The sequence below is a fragment of the Sparus aurata genome, chromosome 24 (assembly GCF_900880675.1).
Source record: "Sparus aurata chromosome 24, fSpaAur1.1, whole genome shotgun sequence".
Taxonomy (NCBI): Eukaryota; Metazoa; Chordata; class Actinopteri; order Spariformes; family Sparidae; genus Sparus; species Sparus aurata.
The window spans coordinates 11,304,416-11,326,425 of NC_044210.1; the positions used below are offsets into that span (position 1 = coordinate 11,304,416).

A 22,010-nucleotide genomic window follows, 5' to 3' on the forward strand; every position below is an offset into this window, starting at 1 on the left:
CAGCATCCATGGCTCCATGCGAGTGATTTGCAAACATCATTATATTATCGGAAAACTCATTTGGATTCCTTGGTGAGCTCACGTTAAACAAATGAGACCACGGTGGAGCTGATGCATTATCTCGTTTTTGCATCTCCCATTCATTCCCTGCTGCCATTCTAAAAAAAACAATGACGGTTCAAACAGCATCTACCTCATTTGTGCCATCATCTGTGCAGATTTCCCTCCAAATTTGTACGGAGCAATCACACCAAGCTGAGCTGTGAGCCACTGCAACCATTAAACCCAAACTAATCTTCAGATTCTTAGTTTTTGTGAGAGGAAATAAAGATTCTACATCAATTGTTTACAATTTTTATTCCCATTTACATTACATTTTGGAGATAGACGACTAATAGGACTGCTAGCTGCACAGCTAACTGAGCTAACTAGCTAACCACAGCTACATTAAGTCGGAGTCAGTAATTAGGCCTACTTAAGCAACAAAAAAGGCATCTGTCTATCAGTCAACTCCCAAATCAGGGTGTAAAGTTATTAAGTCGTGTTATCGAAAGAAGTAAGCTAGGCTAACTAGCGTCTAATCGGACAGCCCTGATTCCTATCCAATATTTTCTTACTTAAATGTTATTTTGTCCCACATTTTTGACCAAAACCTGCAGCAACAAGTACGCAGGTATTGCTGAGGTTACAGGACTGCTCATTGCTGTATGCTCTGACTGTCTGGTCACTCCCTAAATCACTTCGTGGGCAGCGTAGGGAGTGACCAATGCTCCAATCACAGATAAAACCACACAACACCTAAACTCCACCGAGTTAACTGCCTCTTGTCATCACTCTTTTTCGTGCAGCCGACCATTAACTGATCAAACATGACCTATTTAATAACCTATAAACTCCGCCTCAGCTTGCTGAAACATTCAAACCAGAAGCAGGAAATGACCTCATATCCTCAACGAGTAATGACGCACCAACCCCTCGAAGTCAAGCCACAAGTTTGATGCATCTCTTGTTATACTTATATACCTCTGTAAATTCTATAGCCTTGTAAACACATTACGGTGTTCTGTGCAATCCCTGCTTATTAGTATCCAAGAGTCAGTGATGAGTTACATGCACTCCATACACTACTTCACACACACATATGCATACGCCCACGTAGATAGATGTGGTTTGTGGTTAAGAGATTGGGCCATGGATGTTTGACGTATGACCTCTCGTTGTCGGTGTGTGTTTTTTATCCACGCTGCAGATAAAGAAGGTGGAGAGGAAGAGAGGAATAACCGTTTCATGGCCTCCAACAGCATCTTTGAAACACTGTCAACCTATCAGTCGGCTTTTATACGAGGTGAGTGGATTTCATGGTGAATTTGGGACTGTTTGAAACATTTCTTTGTGGCGATGTGTGTCATCTCAGCCTCAATCTGAGCCTATATCCTGTGCAAACTGCACTTGGGTGGAAGCGTGAGGTTGGAGGTTCAGGTGTCGGTGTTCAGACTGTCCTGAAGCAGCACCCTCCAGGTCTCACGGCCGCCCCTGTGAGCCTGCAGCCTCCCGGCTCACAGGGAGGACGACAGGAGGGAGGAGAGTGAGGAATGTAGCAGGCATTCCTTCCTGCTGCATCAACCAGCAGCTGCGTGAGTGACTATTCACGTCTGCTTCATTTTCCCACCGCTGGCTGTCTTTGTGTTACACGACAGGAGGTAACGATGGTAATCTCTTTATGATTAGTCATTTTGTCTCCACCGAGACTGTGAAACGAATATTAGCGCCAGCGCTGGGACACTTCCTGTCACCGAGTGTGAGTGTACCTGAACATTACACCCGCGTGTATTCATTGTACATCTCCCTAAATCACTGTATTGTCTAAAATATCATTGTATGTAGAGCACTACCTCAGTTTGAGTCCCATCGTGGCATTAGTACGCAGGTGATATCTGTATCACACTCTCCTCGCCCCTGGAACACCTCTTCATGCAACATTTACTGAGAAACGAAACTGGAAATCAGTGACATGAAAGTAAACCCTGACAGCGTATGAGGAAACCAAGATGTGACAGAAAAGAAATCAGAGGGACTTCGTCAAGAATCAATACAAAAATCTGAATTAAAAAGGAGATTACTTTTTGTGAATAAATCAACTTAATGAAATGTATTTTTCAAGTGTTTCAGCGACGTTTCCTTTTCAGTTCAGGTTTCGTTCAAGTTTTGAATGAATGAATGAATGCAGATGAGTGCACATATTATTCTGAATTATCCTTCTTATTCTGAACCTGTAGTTACCGTCAGCATCACTTCCTGGTTGGATGTGTCCCTGCAAAGATTACATAAGTAAGTTGACGAACGTAAACGACGAAGCCTAACTTATGCTTTTGGTAACTATACATATACATCTTATTTGATTATCGTCCACACACTAACTGATTGCATTATTACAGTGAAAGAATCACATGAGAATCGGTTGATTTATCTTCAAAGTTGCATTGATTTGATAGCAGTGCTACAGATGTTGATGTAGACTTCAAATGGTAATAAAAAATTAAAAACTCGGGGTTGTCTCCGGTGGACGTCGTCTTCGCTGCGGAAATTCTCGAGAACACTGTGTGACAGTGAGCGCCAAGCGTGTGTGTTTCCTGTGAAATCTTTGTGTGGCACTTATAAAGAAGAAGAGTTGATTGTCGACAGCGCTCTCACGTCTGAAAATCCTGAGTTGTGCACAGCAGCAGCGGTGCCAACACCCATGACGCTGTGGGTGTTTCTGCCACAAAACAGGATACATGCATTTCACATACATCTTCACTGCAAAAGTTCTGATTAATATTAAGTTTTATGTTTTTAAAGGCAACTGTAATGTAGTTTTCAAAAGATAAGATACGAATATGATTTCCTAAAAACTGTTAACTGTTGTTATATATCGCCAGGTATTAAGAGAAATTTACAATTTACTTACATTATTCTACTGAAATACTGACAATGACACATGATATCATGAAATTGCAATTTAAAATCTGAAACTGATACACATGAAAGTGACAATAGAACACTTTTGGATGCAAATCCATCAACTGAAAGTTTTAAAAGTGGAGAAAAGCGTCATAAGACCGACGTCACATTAACTTCTAAGTAATGCAACATGTTGAAAAATCTCCCAAAACTGTCTTTCTGTAGGCGCCCAGACACATGTTGCCTGTATCTCTGCCTAAAAGCTGCACTTGAACACACCGCAAAGACTACAGCTGACGGCTAACTAGCAGGCGGTGATCTGTATTCATGGGGAGCGCTGCTAACATGATCACTCTCTCCGACTATTCAATAACAGCTGAGTCATTAAAAGACCCCTGTGCAGTCATACTGGTGCGTTCCAAACTTTGCAGAACACGTTTGTTTCTACAGAACCCCCCCCCAAGTGAAAAACACTTCCCACAATGACGGTGGAGTTTTAAGATCGGTGGTTGCATCACCATCATCAAAAAAAAATGTCAGATTAGTCATCTCATCTGTGATCCCCTGTTGTATTCGGTGTTTGAGCGAGAAGCTGGCAAGTTGTTGTCTAGTTATTGTGAAGCGGATTGACAAAAAGTGTGTGTTTTTGTGTGTCTGTGTGTGTGTGTGTGTGTGTCATTGTGAGCCTATCTCACTCTGCCCTGCTGTAACTGCTTCTAGCCCCACATGCTCAAAGGTACCACGTCACGTGTTTCCCACCCTGTTTGCTGTGGATACAGGGGTTTATTGGTGTGTGTGTGTGTGTGTGTGTGTTTGTGTGTGTGTGTGTGTGTGTGCGTCATCCACAGTTTGCCACAGGATGCTCGCATTCAAAAAGTTCATTTCTCTGCCACCGAACCCAAGAAAACCACAGACACACCTTATTGGTCGGTCTGCTCAAAAAACGAGCTCGATGAACGAGTCGCGCTACAAAAGTAAGTTTCCCCTGGTGGTTCAGTTTGTGTAACTCATTGAGAAGATCAAACCACAGCCTGCTGGACTCTGACCAGTACGAGCTGATCGGATCACATGTGGTTAACCCATCAGTGGTTTACAATCAATGTGACTCTCATCTCTGATTGGTTTCCATCTCCTCCGGTCCTGTTGGTAGTTATGTCACCGCTCGACTCTCCTCCAATCGTCGCGTCTGTGGCACCAAAAAACCATACATTGTTGCTTTATCGCCATCTACATGTAAACACACGTGCGTTTGTGTCTGTTAGAGTGTTCTGTACGGAGCAAATCTACAGGACACACTGCTGCTTTATCAGCCCTGTGTGTGTGTGTGTGTGTGTGTGTGTGTGTGTGTGTGTGTGTGTGTGTGTGTGTGTGTGGTTACTGTAGTTGTTCCCTTGTTGAGATTATCTTCTCTGACTTATCGGACTGAGGCAGAGACACTTTACTGTTAGTTTTAAACAGATGTTTGCTGTTTTTAATGCACGCAAAATGTTATCGATCGACTTGAATTGCGTTCTCAGCTAATCAATGGTGCTTTTTAACGATCTCGCTCACAATTAAAATCAGAATATTTGCCATGATTGGGTGTGATACACTGGTGCCAAGTGACATTTTTTATCACCTATTAAAGGTGTTTCTCCAAAGTCATATTACAGTGGACGGTAAAATGTGGTCTTAATGTTTCTTATAAGATGTCATAACTATAGAACTATTGTATATAGGCTGTGAGCTGCCAACAACAAGCTTCCAGGACGTCATAATGTGACTAGTTTTAAACATTAATGTCAAAAAAAATTTTGCCGAGTGGTCTTTGGAGACATTTCTCATCCTCTACAATGTGCAGGAAACAGCCTGATGTCTCAATATTCTCAGTTGTAAGCCAGTATTTGCAAATCCTGGTGAAATGTGGTCAAAGTGGGAATCATCCACGAATACTCAGTGACAAACTGTAATATTAACAACTAAAACTACTTTGTTAAGGATAAAAAATGTAATGTCAACACTGATTACAAGTAAGAGACAGGAAACTGAAGAAAAACTCATTAACCCCCTCTGCCTCTCCCTCCAGAAATGACATTTAAATATTATCCGATATGAATGACGTTTGTTTGTTTTGTTTTTTACTAATTTCATGCATTCATGAAACTTTTTACTTATAATTCTCTGAGCGCAAACTTCTCTTTCAGGAGCCTCCGCCTCCTCCCTCTCCATCCTCCATCCCTCCGTTCCCGCACCATATATCTCAGATGTTTGGCTCCGAACGAAAAAGCCACTCGACTTGTTTTGGTGCATTTCCATCATCCCTTCATTGACTCAGCATTGTTCCCTTCCCTCCGTTCATATATCAAACTGCTTTTAGAGCTTTGTTTTTCTGCTCCTCTGTCAATCTCCGTCTTTAATTTACGCCTTCTCGTCACGTCCGAAGCCATCGTCTCGTCTTGCGTGCTCCAACCGGCCACTTTCCACTCATTCTCGGCCACATCTTAAAGGCCTGACCGGGGCCTGATTCTGGTTATCTGGAGGCTCCACCTGCTGTGTGCGAGTGTTTGTGTGTGTGTGTGTGTGTGAGCGTCACAAAGACAGACAGAGAGTGTGTTATCAGGAGGCGGCAAAGCGTAACAGAGGAAACTCCACAGGTCTGCTCCGGGCTGATTTTAGACGAGGTGATGCTGACTCTCGTTCAGACGCTCACATGCTCTCAGAGCACTTGTACATTCTCACAGCACAACACTCAAATATGAGCTTTTCCCACATTCATAACTTATAACAGTGTCAGAGCACATTTAATAAGGAATGACAGCAGCAGTGTTAGAGGTCACCTGCAGGGCAGAAGTTCAGTGACACATAGGTTCATATTGGAGGTTTTTAAACCTTCCTCTGGTCTGTTTTGTGTTTTGGAGTCTGGACTGAAAGATCTGATACAGGCTGCAACTACATTACAATTTTATTATTGATTTTATGTCAGATCAATTATATGTTAAGGCCAACAAATGTTAGAAAAAAAAGTGACATCTCATGTTCCCAAGGGGATGTCAATCGATTATTATACAAATATATCGAACTTTAATTCTCCCTTTTGAGACGCTTTACTCAGTTAAGCTAAGAACTGAAATTACTTACATGACCAATTACATCAAAAATTTTAATAATTTAAAGGTATTTGATTTTTATTAGTTAATAATGTAAGGAATTAAAAATTAATTTGACTATGAAAGTGATTTTTTTCAAAAGCTTTAACCATTTTTTAATTCTTTTATGTATATATCCTTTTTTGTGCCCCATCTGTTGTGTAATAATGGTTTATTTCATATAAACTTGTTTATTTATCTAATATAGAATGCTTTTTGGCTCCAAAAATATGCAATATGATGTGCTACACCAAATAAAACATGACAGCACGTGTTTTCTGCAGCTACAGTGTAAGGTGGATGAAACATGTTGGAATTTTCCTTTAAAAAAGAGAAACAGCGCAGTTTACTCAATCCTGTGTAACCAGCCGAGGCTGTTTCAAAATGTCTGTTGACTGTGTGTGTGTGTGTGTGTGTGTGTGTGTGTGTGTGTGTGTGTGAGTGAGAGAGAGAGAGAGTTGTAACAGACAGAGGAGATAGTAAGTGAAGAAGGAAGCGAGGAGGATGTGTGTGACAGAGCGACGGTTAGAGAGACAAGGCCTCGCATTCACACACACACACACACACACACACACACACACACACACACCCCAACAACAACAACAACAACAACAACAACAGAGTAATACTTTTGCTGTTAAGGAAGAGAAGACAGCGTGTTTATACTCTGTTTGTTTTGGAGCCACAAAGGTCCAGAGACGCTGCTGCTGTAACATGATCCAGCAGATTTTCAATTCAAATGTTTGTCTTTGTGTAATTTGACTGTAGACATTCAAATAAATGAAGAATGAAAACCAGACAGAGGGAGAGGATCAGTGTGCGTCTGCGGCAACCCGTTTTTGCATTTACTGTATGTTGGTTAGCCATGCTGGTAAACCACACACACACACAAACATACACACACACGCGCGCGCACACACACACACACACACACACACACACACACACACACTCACACACACACTCACACACACACACACACACACACACACACACACACACACATTTACCCAAAGCCGCAAACCAAGCAGAGTTTTGCAATAAATAACCACAAGAGAGGGACTTGACTGGACTTCTGCTGTGTGTGTGTGTGTGTGTGTGTGTGTGTGCGCGCCCCTGCGTGAAAAGAAAAACAAGTCGGAGCCAAACAACAACTCGAGAAGAGGAACGGAAATCGTTATTTTAGCAGCCGAGTAACAGGAAGAGAGGAGGAGAGACGAGAGAAGGAGTGCGACTCTTTGCTTCTGATACTCTAGGTACATTCTACAAACAGTACTCATGTATTCACTTGTTATTTACTTGAGTATTTTTGTATTACATAACTGATCTGATTGCATGTTCAGTACAGTGGCAGCTCCAACACATTGCTGATCAGGTGTCATTATCCACTGATCGGCTCGCTTTCTTTTTCTTTGCGTTTCTTTAAGTGTGTTTTTCATCGTGAATGCAACAAGTGAAATCATGTCTGCACAGGATGCACTCGGCCACAACCGACACCTCACAGGGCAGAGTTTATGCCCCCTCAAAAAACTGAAATTAAAAAACAGTTCAACTGGCAGCAGACAGCTGAAAACTGACTGAATCAAGGCGTCAGTGTGCTTCGAACAATGTTGGTCGGTTCAGCAACAAGGTCTAATTTCAACGTCCATCCGGCCTTGCAGGTAGTGGGAGGATCACCAAAGCGATTAGGACCTCCACCATGAAGAGAAACTGTCCTTGGTATCCCAGTAGCCTAATGTTTAAGGTCTACATCACATAATCGTAGCATCCACGGTTCAATTCTTGACTGCTTGTGACTCGGCTTAATTACTGTGCCCATAATGCCCCGATCACAACGAGAGTTGTCGAGAAAGCGTTAGTGGAGCCTGGTTAGTGGTGCGACTCCACATCTTGTGTTGAGAAATTTCAACTTTTAAAAAAAGGTGACAACCTGTCTCACTGTGATAGGCTTCTAACTGTATCAACAAAGGGCAGAGATGCAAAGAGTTATGTTAAAAGTGAAGACTGCAAGCTGGTAAACGTGGATGTAACGTGGAATTTTACTGTCAAATGCAGGAAGGAAGTGAAGGCCTTTGCACACCAGGGACGTGAGGTAGAAACATCTCAAAGAATGCAGAATACCTGCCTGTGAATATTCGGCATCAAAACTCGTCATGCTGGCAGAGATGCAGAACAGTTGCGACGCTTGTTCGATCATTGGTTTAAATAGATTCATGTGGGAGCAACAGCTCGGCAGGCTGCAAACTTTACAAACCGAGTTTAGAAATGACCACAAACCACAAAACTCACTGAGATGGAAGCAGAGGAGGGCAGGCAGGACAGCGTGACTCCAGTCTGCTGGCTGCTCTGACGTGCTCGGCTGCGGTGATGACTGTCAGTGAAGTAGGCTAAACCACTTTTAAAACCAGATGGTGGTTCAACCTCCCCGACTTCCATCCACTGTGATGATTGAGTCTTCAGTTTGGTCTCCACCACATGCTCGCCTACCACCGACAAACCCCCCACAGCCTTCCCCTCAACTTCTCTACATGAAGGATTAAACAATGTTATTGGACGCAAATCTAGAAGCTCATAACTGTCCAATATGAACAAAAAGTGTCTGGAGCTAACAGGCCAAAATAAGATTTAAATCACTACAAATGATTATTTCTATAAACCCTACAGTAAGTGAAAATGAAGTAAGCAATCCATCCTAAATACATTTTAAATATTGAAAAAAGGCTGACTGCTGCACAAAGGCATTTGATCTGATTCCCCCCTTTTTACTCTGCAGAAGATAGAAATGTGTTTTCCAGCATGCTGCTGATGTTGGGAAGTCAGTGAGAATGAAATGGAAAAAGGGATAGATGAAAGAGGGGAAGGAAGGACTTATGAGAAATTAGTAGTGTTGTTTTACCAGAAACCCCTCCTTCTCCTGCCTCCAGTTTACTGTGGAGGACGACTATTTCCCAACCGGTCGCTGTGTTCACACATCTCTCTTCATCCTCCTGTCATGAGCCGGTCTGACTGTGTGCAGGATTAGAAAGCATATTTCTGTATATCTTAACCCATTGTGTATTTGTTGTATCGCTTTATAGGCATTTCTTTGTGCTACATGATGTGTGAATATCTTGATTTATTATGTCAATTCAGGGAAAGAATTGATGATTCAACCAGGGGAACTCTCACATTCATCCAAGTGGTTCGTCTCTGGGAAAAATAAACACAACTCTTTAGTTCCTGAACCACGACCGCCCTCCCACTTCATCACCGCACTTGGACACAAACTAGTTTTTCTGACCCTATTGCAGAAGTAAACCAGACCATTCCGCTGTGGTTTCAGTATTATTTTACCAACTAAAGAGAGTCTCAACAATTTATCCAGTGAAAAACAAAGCTTCACTCATCACGCTAACGATGTTACACTTGTAGATATAGTTAGACACAAACCTGTAGAGCCTGACTAAAACAAAGGGGCTTCAAATGTATTTTTTATCTGAGGTTGCAGGTCGTCAGGATATGAAGTGTCCATCCTCTGGGGAGCCTGAACGTGCTCAGTACAATTCATGGCAATCTGCCCATTAGGTTAGAAGTTATATAATCTCATATTTGATCCTCTGAGTGTCCCTTGAGTGAAGCTAATGGGACTCTCAAAATATAAAGAGCCCATCCTCCGGGGAGCATGAACGTGATGAGCAACATTTATGGCAAGCTGCCCATTAGGTCAGAAGAAACCTTGTTTCATATTTGATCCTCTGGGTTTCACTTAAGTGAAGCTGATAGGGCTTCATAAGTAGAAAGGGTTCATCCTCTGGGGGGCATGAGCATGATCAGTACAATTAATCGCAATGTGCCCATTAGAATACAACTTATTTTCTCTCATATTTAATCCTCTGGGTGTCAATTGTGTAAAGGTAAGGGGAATCCCAAAATAGAGAGGGGTCCATCCCCTGGGGAGCAAGAACATTAGATTAGGAGTGATGGGGTGTCACTCCAGGAAAGCACATTACATGTTCATTTTTGGATACAAGTTGAAATTTGGTGCTTGAGGAAAAGTCATCAAGCCATCATGCCGGGCTTCCAATGCGCCTGTGGCTGAACCACAGCTTCCAACAGCAACTTTTCCACATAGTTCTGTGAAACAAACCGTCTGGAAAATGTCAGAATGGTCACTTAAATCACCAAGAATCATCCTCTGGGGAGCAAGAACATCTCATCAAGTAACCAACAGCTATTGATGGATTTGTGTGTTATTGGAGACATAATTATCTTTTCCTACTTTGTACTAGAATTTCCCATTCCTGCTCTTAGCTACGGGAATACATACAGTCGGAAAATAGATTTGAGAATGTACAACTCTAGTTTTCCTTTGTGCTGCTGTATGAAAATGTGTGTGTGTGTGTGTGTGTGTGTACATGTGCGTAGGTGTGTGTCACCTCCTGCTGTCCAGCTATTACACTCAGACAGGTTTTTATACCTCAGTCTCACCAAGGAGCTGTCTGCTGCAATCATTATGATTCAGCACTTTGTAGCCACACACACACGCACACGCACACACAGCATCCATATAGTGTGTATAGTGTGTGTCACGATGACACACACTGATAAAACGCTCCATAAGGACTCAATAAAACCTCCTTTTCAATCTCTCTTTTGGTCACTTTGCAATGTTTCCTTTTATTTAACTGAAGTTAGTGTGTGTGTGTGTGTGTTTTGGGTCATTTGTCCAGCTGTGATCTCTTGGCTCTTATTTTGAAGCCTGGGAATAAGCACAGAGTTCCTTCTATGGATTCATCTTGAATCTGTCTGTCTTTTTCTTCCTCACACACACACACACACACACTGAATACACACCTACGCACACACAGTGGCTCCCATGTGGCGATCTGGCCACACATCACACAGCTGGGCCCTGCTGTTTGATCTCGGCACCTCCCGCTGCAAAAAATGTCAACACTCGGCTTTTGGTTTTATCACGGATTTACACATCATCCAGCTTGTTTTATGGAACACGTTTAATGTATTCCCAGCCAAGAGCGACAAAATAATCGCTCTCCGGCCTGTACATTTAAAAAGGAACTGTGGTGAATCAGAAAACAGACATTTCCTCCATCCCATTTTAGAGCGCCTCATTTTTTACAGCGTCCTCCTCCTCCTGTCCTCCTCCATCAGCTGCAGCAGGAAGACGGAGCTCCTATAAAGATCCCTTCATTTCCTCTCCTCTTTTTCATCTCTCCTCCTCCTCCTCCTCCTCCATCTCCTCCCTCTCTGCTGCTCCCTCTCTCTCCCTTACTTCCTTCCGAGCGCCTGCTTAATCGCTTCAGTGTTTTTTAATATCGACGTGATCTGGACAGCGTCTGCGCTGATTCCACTGTTTCACACATACCGATATGTTCCTCTGGAGAAGGGTATGGATTTCATTAAAGAGCTGGAGTTGGCCTCAGAAGTGTTTGGAGAGCTTTTGTTTTTTCAGGGTAAATGTTCAGATTTGAATGATTCATATCAAGATATCAGATAAAAGACTACTTTGACTAGTAGTTACTTGTGGAAGAAGTATATATTTATGTGTGTAATTTGAACAAACTGATCACACAGAGCTTAACTCAAACTTAGTAGCTTTTCCTGGACTTTCAACCTTCATCACAAGGTCTTCTTCAGCAGAAAGCCTTTACATTCATTCAGAGATTCTTTATAGAAAGAGTCATAGTCAGCCTTGTTTGCAGTTTTACAGCTGCTTCTTTTACAATGTAAGCTTATGGGAAAAAGGTATTTCTGGGCCCCAGTGCATCATGTGACATTGGAATTACACAGTTTGGACACTACGAAGGTTGGCTTCAGAGCCTGTAGCTCTTCCTGGGTGCTTGGGCTCCTCGTATCCTGGTCTATAATACATTCACGACTATATTCCTCCTGGTCAGTGACCTTTGTACCTCCCCCCAGTGGATGCTGGGAGTGATTTTGGAGCTCACAGACAGCTGATATTTCTGGTCTTCATTCACTCACGTCTCCAGAATCCTTTGTCCAGCCTCCTTAAGGAGTTCCACAGTGGTGCTTCTGGTCTGTGTTGAGCTGGGAACATCTGTCTTGATCCTGGTAGTGGTCGGGGTAGTTTCTCATCATCCACTCCCTCTAACCTCCCTCTCTGTGTCATCCACTTTACTCCACTGATCTTTGAATGGTGGTTAGAGTTCAAATAGGGAGCGTGCAGACCTGAACACTGTGGTTTTCACATGAACACCGTTGTCTAGGAATGGCAGCTTGCCATCCTTACCATCAAACTGGTTATAAATACAAATACCGTTTGAATTATCTATTGTTCAACTAAGGTTGACAAAAAATAATGCTGATTTCACTTGGATCCCCTCAAAATATAACATTTTGGCAGCTGTTATCCAAAAATATCAATATCAGTCTTCGAAAATCAATATATGTGACATCTGAGTGTCCACGTACACAACTCGTCATGCATGAGTGTGTATGCATTTGTTATGAGTGTGTTGGATCAGCTGTTACAACCATGGACCTAATTATTGTTTGTCTTTGGCATTATTTCTGCTCTTGGCATATTGTGAAAAGGTTAGTGTTAATGTGTGTGTGTGTGTGTGACAGGAACCACCAGCCAGGCCACAGACCCATACTGATGGTAAAGCTGAACCTTACCACACTGTGCACCCAATCCAGATCCAGCAGCCCTGCACAGCACCGCCACATTAGAGGGCAGGAAGTCCGTGGTTGTGTTTAGGGTTGATGGGGTTACGGTTACGGAGATAAACCTTGACATTTGGTAGATTTCTTGCACTTTTCCAGCAATAATCGTGTGTGTTTCTTATCGTGAAACAGTTTCATTTGCAGCGATACATTTTAAAGACGACGATGAATACTGTGTGTTGGCACTGCTGGTTTAAAGAATGTCTATTTTCGGTCGCCCTCTTTGTTTCGCAACACTTCCCCGCTGACTCTAACCTCCTCCGAAGTTTCGAGAAACCGCCGACAGCGAACAGCCATCTGACGATCGATGAACCCTCCGATCACCAGGAGCTTTTTCACTGTTCCCGGCCCGTTTTGCCTCCAGACCGCACTGGTTCCCCTCAGCCTTAATGGGCGAGATGGCGGCCGCGTGCCTGTAAAGTCTGGTGGGACAGGTGTCCTGTGCGAGGCGAGGCGAGGTCCCTTCAGTCCTGTGGTTAACGAAGAAGTCATGCAAAGAGTCGCCTCACCCATTTCTCACTCCTCCTCACCCCTTCCATCCCCATTTGTCCCCACATTGTGGTTAACAAGCGAATGCAAAGTGTTGTCGTTACTGGTGTGTATGCGTGGCCCGTACCCATTAGCGCCCTGCTATTCTGTATTGTAAATTCCGCCCAGCGACTTAGCCTTCTGATTTATTCATTGGCTCGTTTGGGACTCTGTGCGTCCTCGTGTGGTTGGGTTTGAGGCGGCCTGATTGGCTGATTCTGCTGGTTTCTTCCACTTTGATGATCCGTTTGTGATTTCCAGAGTCTTCTTGGTTACTTAGCATGCAAACATTTGCACACACACACACACACACAGTGCAAAAAGCATAAAGTAACCAAAGCCTGAGGGGTGTGAATGGCTAATTAGTTGATTGGAAGTCTCCTTCCGTACCTGTCAGAAATGATCTAGGCCGTGGAAACACTCATTGATTTTTGTGGCTGTCCATAGTGAGTGGTAGATTGGAGGTGTGCAGTATGTTCAGTATGAGCCTGTTAATACTGATGACTGTAGAAAGAACCATGATAAACCTGTAGACACGCAGTTAAACCAAGGTTAGTAGTTGAAAATGAAAACGACCATCTACAGTTTTTAGTCATCAAGGTGTTTCCTGTGTCGCAACCTATGAACTGTTGCACTCCCTCCCCTGAAAAAACCCTGAGTTTGGACTCAGTATCACCTCCTGAGCAGTGCCCAGATCAGTCCTCGATGACTTACCATAGTCTGTATTCTTCGTGACATATCTTATATGTGAATCTGTGATTTAATAACAATAACACTTTGAAAGACTGATGGTAAAAGATTTCCATCATCAGTCCTGGTTCTCTGTTGTCCTCCTCCACTCAATCCCTCGTTTCCTCAGGGACATCCTCCTCGATCCTCCTCTCATCCTTCTCTTCCTGCCCTCGGGGACTGGATTCAACCCTCCATCCACACCGATGCTGCTACTCTGTCCATCCATCTATTTCTCTGCATCAATTCTCTCCACTTAACTACACACAGCACGCTTTTCACTGTTTAAGTTTGGAAGTGCGACACAGGTTCGTCCCACAGCAATCAACCTAGTGAAACACTGTATGATGGCGGTCTGTGCAGAAGGTCATGATTCCACTTTCAAGCCTACATTAGACTTAACTCTTAGCAACTTTGCTTAGTCTGCTGCCACCTCAACACGGACACAAATAATAAGATTAAGACAGGTGCATGAATGGATGGATAAACTGTGGCTGATCTGTAACACAGTCATTAGGGGAGAGTGAGGTAAGATGAGCCAGTGGGTAAGTTGACCCACCCCTTGTATCTAGGTAATCGTGCACATGTTTTGTCATGTGACCATAAATTCAGGAAGCACCCATCATTTCCATCTTGCTGTGATGCAGAGAAGCACATGGGAGAAGTGGTAAGTATTTTTTTACACAAAAAACTGTTTTTTGCTTGTCAAAGTAAATTTTTTGCATATGAGGTATAATGACTGTTATGTCAAAGCAAAATCATCCAGGTCTAAAATTATATATTATACATGTTGGTGATTTGCTAACATATAAAATCATCTGAATCACTTCACTAAAGATTAGCCTGAATTTCTAAGCTAGCCCGTTTTTTCCAAAATGGTGGCTATGGGGTAAATTGAGCCAAAGGCTATGGGGTAAATTGAGCCAATGGTTCAACTTGGATAACCACGAAGCCCACATTTCACTGAAGGCTTTGGACATAGCAAAAACAAATGGTATTGTTATGCTCACAATTCCACCCCACACATCCCATCGCTTGCAGCCTCTGGATAAGAGTGTGTATGGTCCATTTAAGACCTATTACAACAGAGCTCTTGATGGTTGGATGAGATCCAACCCAGGCAAAACAGCCAACATATACCAAATCCCTGGCTGTGTGAATGATGCTTTCATGTCAGCAATGACACCACGAAATATCTCCTCTGGATTCAGATCCACTGGGATTTTCCCTTACAACAGAGATGTCTTCTCCGATGCAGAGTTTGAGCCATCCATGGTGTCAGACAGGCCCAACCTGGAGCAGCAGCCTGCAGCTGCAGGTGATGCACCCATGGTTTCAACCTCCCTCTCTTCTGAGCTACCTTCACCAGGCCCTGCACATGCATGTGTTTCACCAAGTGACACAGATTTACACCGCAACCATGTGTCTCCTACTGAGATTGTACCCTTACCCAAAAGTCAGCAGCCCAGGAAACAAACAAACCGAAAGCGTGTGAAGACAAGAATCCTGACTGATACACCGGAAAAGCTGGCAATCGAACGTGCCCATGAAGAGAGGAAAAATAAACAGAAAGGCAAAACTGAAAGAAGGCTGAAGAGGACACAAACTCAGACAAAAATTGCAATGGAAAGCAGCTCTGAGGAGAGTGATGTTGCCATCCCATTTGATGACACTTCTGAGCATGAGAGCTCCAGCGATGAAAGAAGTGAACCAGATGTCTCAGATCTGGTAGTTGGTGACTTTGTCATCGTAAAATTTGCATCCAAATGCAGGAGCCACCATTACATTGGTTTGGTTGACAGCCTTACGGGCAACGAAGTGAGTGCCAGATTTCTCAGAAGAATCCGAGGGATCACTGGCAGTAAAAAGCCCACCTTTGCATTCAAAGAAAAGGATGAGGCATCTTTCCCACGGAGTGATGTGCTGAAGAAGCTACCTCAACCTCAAAAGGCTGGAGGAACTGCAAGGAGGGAGCAACAGTTCATATTCCCCTGCAACCTTGACAGTTGGAATATTGAATAGTTGTTTTGATTAAATGGTTTGAAACCAACTGGTGGTTTGTTTTGAAACCAACTGGTGGTTTGTTCTCATAAGTTCAAAACTGTTAAAAATGTTTGGTAGCACAATATGCTATGGTTTACATTTTTAAATTCAGATGGTCAGTTTACCCCCAGATGTCTCAACTTACCCCCTGACCTGGTTCAACTTACCCCTAACCTGGGGCAAGTTGAGCCAGAGGAGCAATTTTTTTTGAGAAGTCATTATTTTGGGAAGCTTTGTCAGAGATGCATTCTGTTCATTTCAATTGAAAGGAAACATCCTGAAATAAAGGTATATGTTTTCATTCTATTTCTGTGACATTTTTCCTTGCCTCCAGGACAACATAAGTAAAAAGTGGCTCATCTTACCCCACTCTCCCCTATCCCTTGAGATTTCCTTGCCAGCCATGATGGCGGCACATGCACAACACGGGACTCAGCATCGCTTCATACTCTCAAGCTTGCGGTTACTTGCCTCTTTGTTCCCATACTTTATATAACTTAAAATATTCATAGACACTTTATGCCTTATTCTACACACAGTCCACTCCCTTCTGCTCAACTCTCTCTGAACCTGTTCCCCCGTGCACCAAAACTTTTTTATTTTTTACTCCTAGCTTGCTCGCCATCTATGGAGACCTTTGCAATGGCGTCTCGTGCGAGTATGTTCTCTCTGTCAGGCCAGATAGTTGAATTGATGGGCAAATATGCAGGCACTCTCCATTGCGTGTTTGCATGCTAGCAACATGAGATGGTAGAAGATGTAACTATTTACATGCTCCATTCAGATACAAATGGAACAGATGGTCGGCTCAATACAAAATGGTGCTTTCCTGCACTGGATAGATCGACTGGTTTGACATCACAGACGGCTACAACCTTGTGACTTCTTCACATGACTGTTAGCAGCACGTTAAAGTGAACAGAAGGCTAACATGGAGGAAGAGAAGGCGTCTGTCAGTAGTTTAACAGAGTTCATTCAACGTTCGGACAGACTTCACTGACACGGAGTGGACAGACAGGACTTCCCTGCAGTAAACCTCTCTGATCACTTGTGACGTCTATGTTGACTGTCCAGTCTGCAGTGTGTACGTGTGTTTATCTGCTTTTAGTGTGTGTATATGTGGGTTGAAGGTTTCTGCTCTAATGCACCTGCTCAGCCATTCAAACTGCACTAAACACAGCCTGAGGCACTTCTATCCTCGTCTCTCCTCTCTCTCTCTATCTGTCATGCTGTCTCTCCGTCTCATCCTGTCTCTCTCCCTCAGAGACGCTGTCTCACTTTTCTCTGTCCTCCTCCATTTTATTTCCATTTCCATGTTGAAAGAATGAACATTTAACCAACTTTGACTGTGTGCATGATTGAATAGGTACGCTCTCCTTCTCTTTCTCTCTCACTCTCCCTCTGTCTCTCTCTCCGTCTCTCTGTCCTTCATTTCTTGTGTCAGAAAATCAATTTTTAGTTTAGCAAGAATAAGCCCGTCTTCTCTCATCGCAGAGGCCGGCTGAATAATTCAACACACACACACACAAAGGACAAATACACACATTAAAAGTACTTTTCTAGCCATTTAGGGGGGATTTATGCAGAGAAAAGTGATTATAGGAAGTTTTTGTACGCGGCATCGGACTGTTTTCTATAATAACAGATCAACATGCTTTGCAATATGATATATTTCTGATAAATATATTGTGCGTGTGTGTGTTACAGATGATGAACTCTGCTTGTCTTGTCCCAGTTGCCTCATTTTCAAAATGTATATTTTAATCAAAAGTTACACAGACACGAAGAAATTGGGAATATGTTGGGAACTAGTTTCAGGCGCGGATGAATACATATTATCAGTTTTGGTCTTTTTACTGTATTTTAGGGCTTTTTCAGAGTCAGAACCTTCCTGGTGGACTGAGAATCCTTTCAAGAACTTGGAACTAAACTATCAGTGAAGCCAGGGAATAAATTAAGCTCTGACTGGATGCTTCCAGCAACCAATAATGTCCTGGGTTTCCATTTTTCAGTGATTGAGGATCTGTTGAGGTAGGGCTTGCAGACTGGAACGTCACCTGATTAAGGAAATTTAGGCTGACACTTGAAAGCTTAAAATGTACAGTGTAGTTAGGAATGTGTGTATGAACGTACAAGCTGAGAGTTCAGGGGCGTGTTTGGTGTTTTACTTTAAGCACTGAATATCACCTTCATGTAATTATCCACGGTGACCCTTCCTAACCTTTGGTGACCATCAACCTTTCACTTCTTCCTCCATCTGCTGGTGGCAGAAACCCTGAGAGCTTTACAACAGCACCGTTTAACGGGTAACGCCGTAAAGCAACGGCCCTTTCTGTGCCATAAAGAAATCTTGCAGACTCCGACCACCAAGTAGCAGCATGTTAAACGCAGCCTCATTCATCTTGTTGTAATAATCACTGTAATGTCTCAGAGCCAATGTGGCGTTTCAACGAGGCTAACATAATGCCAAAATATATAAAATCATTTGTAAGAAATTCGTAAGTCAATATAGTTTTAATAGTAGAATTAAGGACATTTCTGCGTCTTTTTTGCTTTGTAAATGAGCCGTTTTGTTTACAATGCTCACAATAATGTCACGCTTTTTACTTTAGACAAACCTGTGTTGTGTGTAAAAGCACATGTGGAGGAGATTATCTCTGTAATCACAGCAGTTTGATTACAGTTTGGTTCAGTGTGTGTGCCGGAGTCTATGAATGATCATCAGTGTGTTGCCGACGCGTGTGTGAGTGCAAGTCTGCATTTTGTCCCGTGTGTGTGTGTGTGTGTGTGTGTGTCATTTGGTGCTGCTGCTAACTGATATGTCAGAAAATCAATTAATTACTTTTAAGCGGCAGTTAACTGCATCCGCACAATACACCCCATGAATTATAGAGGAGGTGTATGTGCATATACTGCGCCCGTGTGTGTGTGTGTGTGTGTAAGGGAGCGATAGATTTGGCTGCTCTGTTAACTAGAGACAATTGCTAACTCCTCCGTCACTGATCAATTGATGAGAGTGCTTCGATACAAATCTACTGAGCCTCTGAAGTGTCTGAGCTGACTCCAGGTCCATTTCTATCGTTTTAACTGTGTGTGTGTGTGTGTGTGTGTGTGTGTGTGTGTGTGTGTGTGTAGATCATCATGTTCTCTGCTCCCATCAGTAATTACATTTTATTTTCAATTTGCAGTTTTTTAAATAATTGCTTGGATGTTCTTTCAGTTTTCATTTGACCAATTTTACTTAATGTTTAAAAAGCATAAGAACTTTAAGGTGCAATATTTAAGAATATTTAATTAAAGGGACTCTATGTAACAATTTGCAGCAGATTACATGTATTAATCACTTTTTTAGAGGCCATATGTGAGTGGATTGTAACATGAGGTATAAATGAGACCTTCCTCGTCTCTCTTGGTCGCCTGTATGAGCTTGTGGACGATTTGATATTAAGTTAAATACATGAGACAAAGCATTTAAAGTGCTGTTGTTTAATCATACAGTCAGAAATGAGTAGAAAGTTACAGATCACACTGAAATTAGAGGGTAAATGTGATGAATCAATAAATGTTTAATGAAAGCTTGGATCTGGAAATTACTCACCACAGAAACAGAAACACAGAATCTAAATGTGTCAACGTCTCATATTACTGACATAGTGACTGGTTAAAAACACAATATATGGACATGTGTCTTCATGTGATCAGTGGAGCTGTTCATTGCTTTTATAGGAATTGAAGCTGATTTAATATGCTGATACTTTCACTGATAATACTGGTGTTGCAACAAGTAACAATTCCAATGTGTTCAGAAGAAATGTGTATTTGACTGCACTTGTAATCATTCATTTTTTATCAATTTTCATGTTTTTATTTGGAATTTAGACTGTAATTACCTTATGTGGCCCCATTTTCTATATACATGTACAATTACCTCACAAAAACATGTGAATCAGGCTTTTAAACACATTTAAAAACATTTGTTCTATTTCTTAAATTCCTTCTTTCTCAATATAAAGAGTTTGGAGGTACACAAAAGTATGAAGTTTACTTTACTGAATGATTTTGATTTGTACCAGCAAAGATTTCATTAAAGAATATATGTTATATTTCATGTCTCAAGTATTCTGAAAATACTTACAGGACACTATAATCTTAGTGGAAAAAGAAATAAACTCTAAACTAGATGACACCTCTGCGTGTCTCTCTGTGTGCCAGCGGCTGTCTGTCCCTGTCGTCCCCTGAGCTGAGGCCACCCCGAGGCCAATGACAGTGGCATGGCGAGGATCAATACCACCCAGAGACGCACACACCCTCACAAACACACTCCCTGCCACCCTGAGCGAGGGATCGATGGAGGGATAGAGGGAGTCTGGGGAAAAAGGAGACGTCCTCTGTTTGTTTGTTTTTATCTCTCTGGTCTCTCATCAGCACCTTTAACACCTCATCTCCTTCTGTGACGGCAGAAAAGTTATTAAAGATGCCAAACTGATAAATTGGCACATATTTGCTCCTGCCGTAACAAACCATCCGTGTGCCAACCGAAGCGGTTCTGTTTCTTTGGTTTACCATCAGACGACACACACACACACACACACACACGATCTGCTGAGCCTGGGTCTGGTTTTGGCTCGCTGCGAACGACACACACACCTCAGACGACCACTGTGGCTCACCATAACCCAGCGACACACACACACTGTTGGTCTGAGGTTGAGGGTTACAGGGAGCCTTTGCACACAGTCACACTCCCTCTCCTTTTCTGTAACACACACACACAGGGAGTTTTGTGGTGATGTCACCAGCCGAAGGGCCTCTGGGAGAGTCGCTGTGGGGAGCTCACTGTCCACCAGTGTGTGTGTGTCACAGTGGTCACCTTGAGGTTTGGTCGTGCATCTCTATTCAGCTTTAGCCAACAGACAGCGACGGTTCTGTGAGGAGAATACAATTAAACTACATTCAAAATGTTGAGTTGATGTCGGCCAGAGGTGGAATGTAACTGAGTACATTTACTCAAAAATGTGTGTACAATACTTGGAGTTTACTTGGTCACTTTCTTTTCACTTTACACTTGGCAGATGATGTCCTTTTTACTTCAGTACAGTTATTTGTTGGCTTTAGTTGATTTATTATTGTGCATACAGAACATACACATTTTTAATTTGCAATATTGGTCGAATATGTAACAAAACAAGCATTGTGAAGCATCAGTTTGGACAAAATAGAAAACCTGAAATGCATTTCACACTATTTTCTGATGTTTTACAGTTAGTAAAGTATACTAAATAGCATTTTTCTGCCTTTTCCTCCTTGTGACTATCATCACAGCCTGGCATTAAGACCTTTATATAGGAAATAAGCCTAATTATCGACGCAATAAAGTAGGAAGTGAGTAATGAGGAAAAACAGAACATGGACCACAATTGCAGTCTTCATTAGCCTCTATTCAAATTTACTCTTCACTTATTTTTCTAGTCCCCTTCGTTTTTCCTTTCCTCCTTTCTTCTGTCCCCATTCTTTCTCGACAGTAGGTTAAGAAAGGTAAGATTATTATCACTTGTTGGTTTCATTTGGAAGTGTCTGTTAGCCTGTCAAGAGCTAATAAAGCTGTCAGTGCGCAGAGGAATTAGCCACTTTTAATGCTACACCTCAACAAGATGTGTTTGCTAGCCAAAATACATTCAGAAATTGTAGGGTATGAACATAAAGATGTTTAATAAACACAACAAAACCAACCAAGACAGCTTAAGACAGGTCGTGTATGCAAAGATTTTGTTGGTTTTTAGCTTTGATAGCTAACTAGATAGCCAAAGGCAAAGCAACAGGAGGAGGGTGGCTAACCTGAGGATTGCGTTGTTTGACAAATTTAGCAAAAACCTCTCGAGACAAACAGACTTCTATCAAGTGACCTCGATTTTTCAACCAGAACTTTCGAATAGCGAGGAGGAGGAGGAGGAGGAGGAG

At 42.5% G+C, this 22,010-nt stretch overlaps 1 protein-coding gene across 2 annotated transcripts in view; it reads left to right on the forward strand.

The window, feature by feature from the left end:
- The first annotated feature begins 1,249 nt into the window (after positions 1 to 1,249).
- runx1 (RUNX family transcription factor 1) overlaps positions 1,250 to 22,010 on the forward strand; it is a 48,680-nt gene continuing 27,919 nt past the window's right edge. For both annotated transcript variants that reach the window (XM_030410358.1, XM_030410360.1), the window contains exon 1: positions 1,250 to 1,345. The gene's annotated coding sequence lies outside the window, so the exon portion shown is untranslated. The remainder of the gene's footprint in view (positions 1,346 to 22,010) is intronic.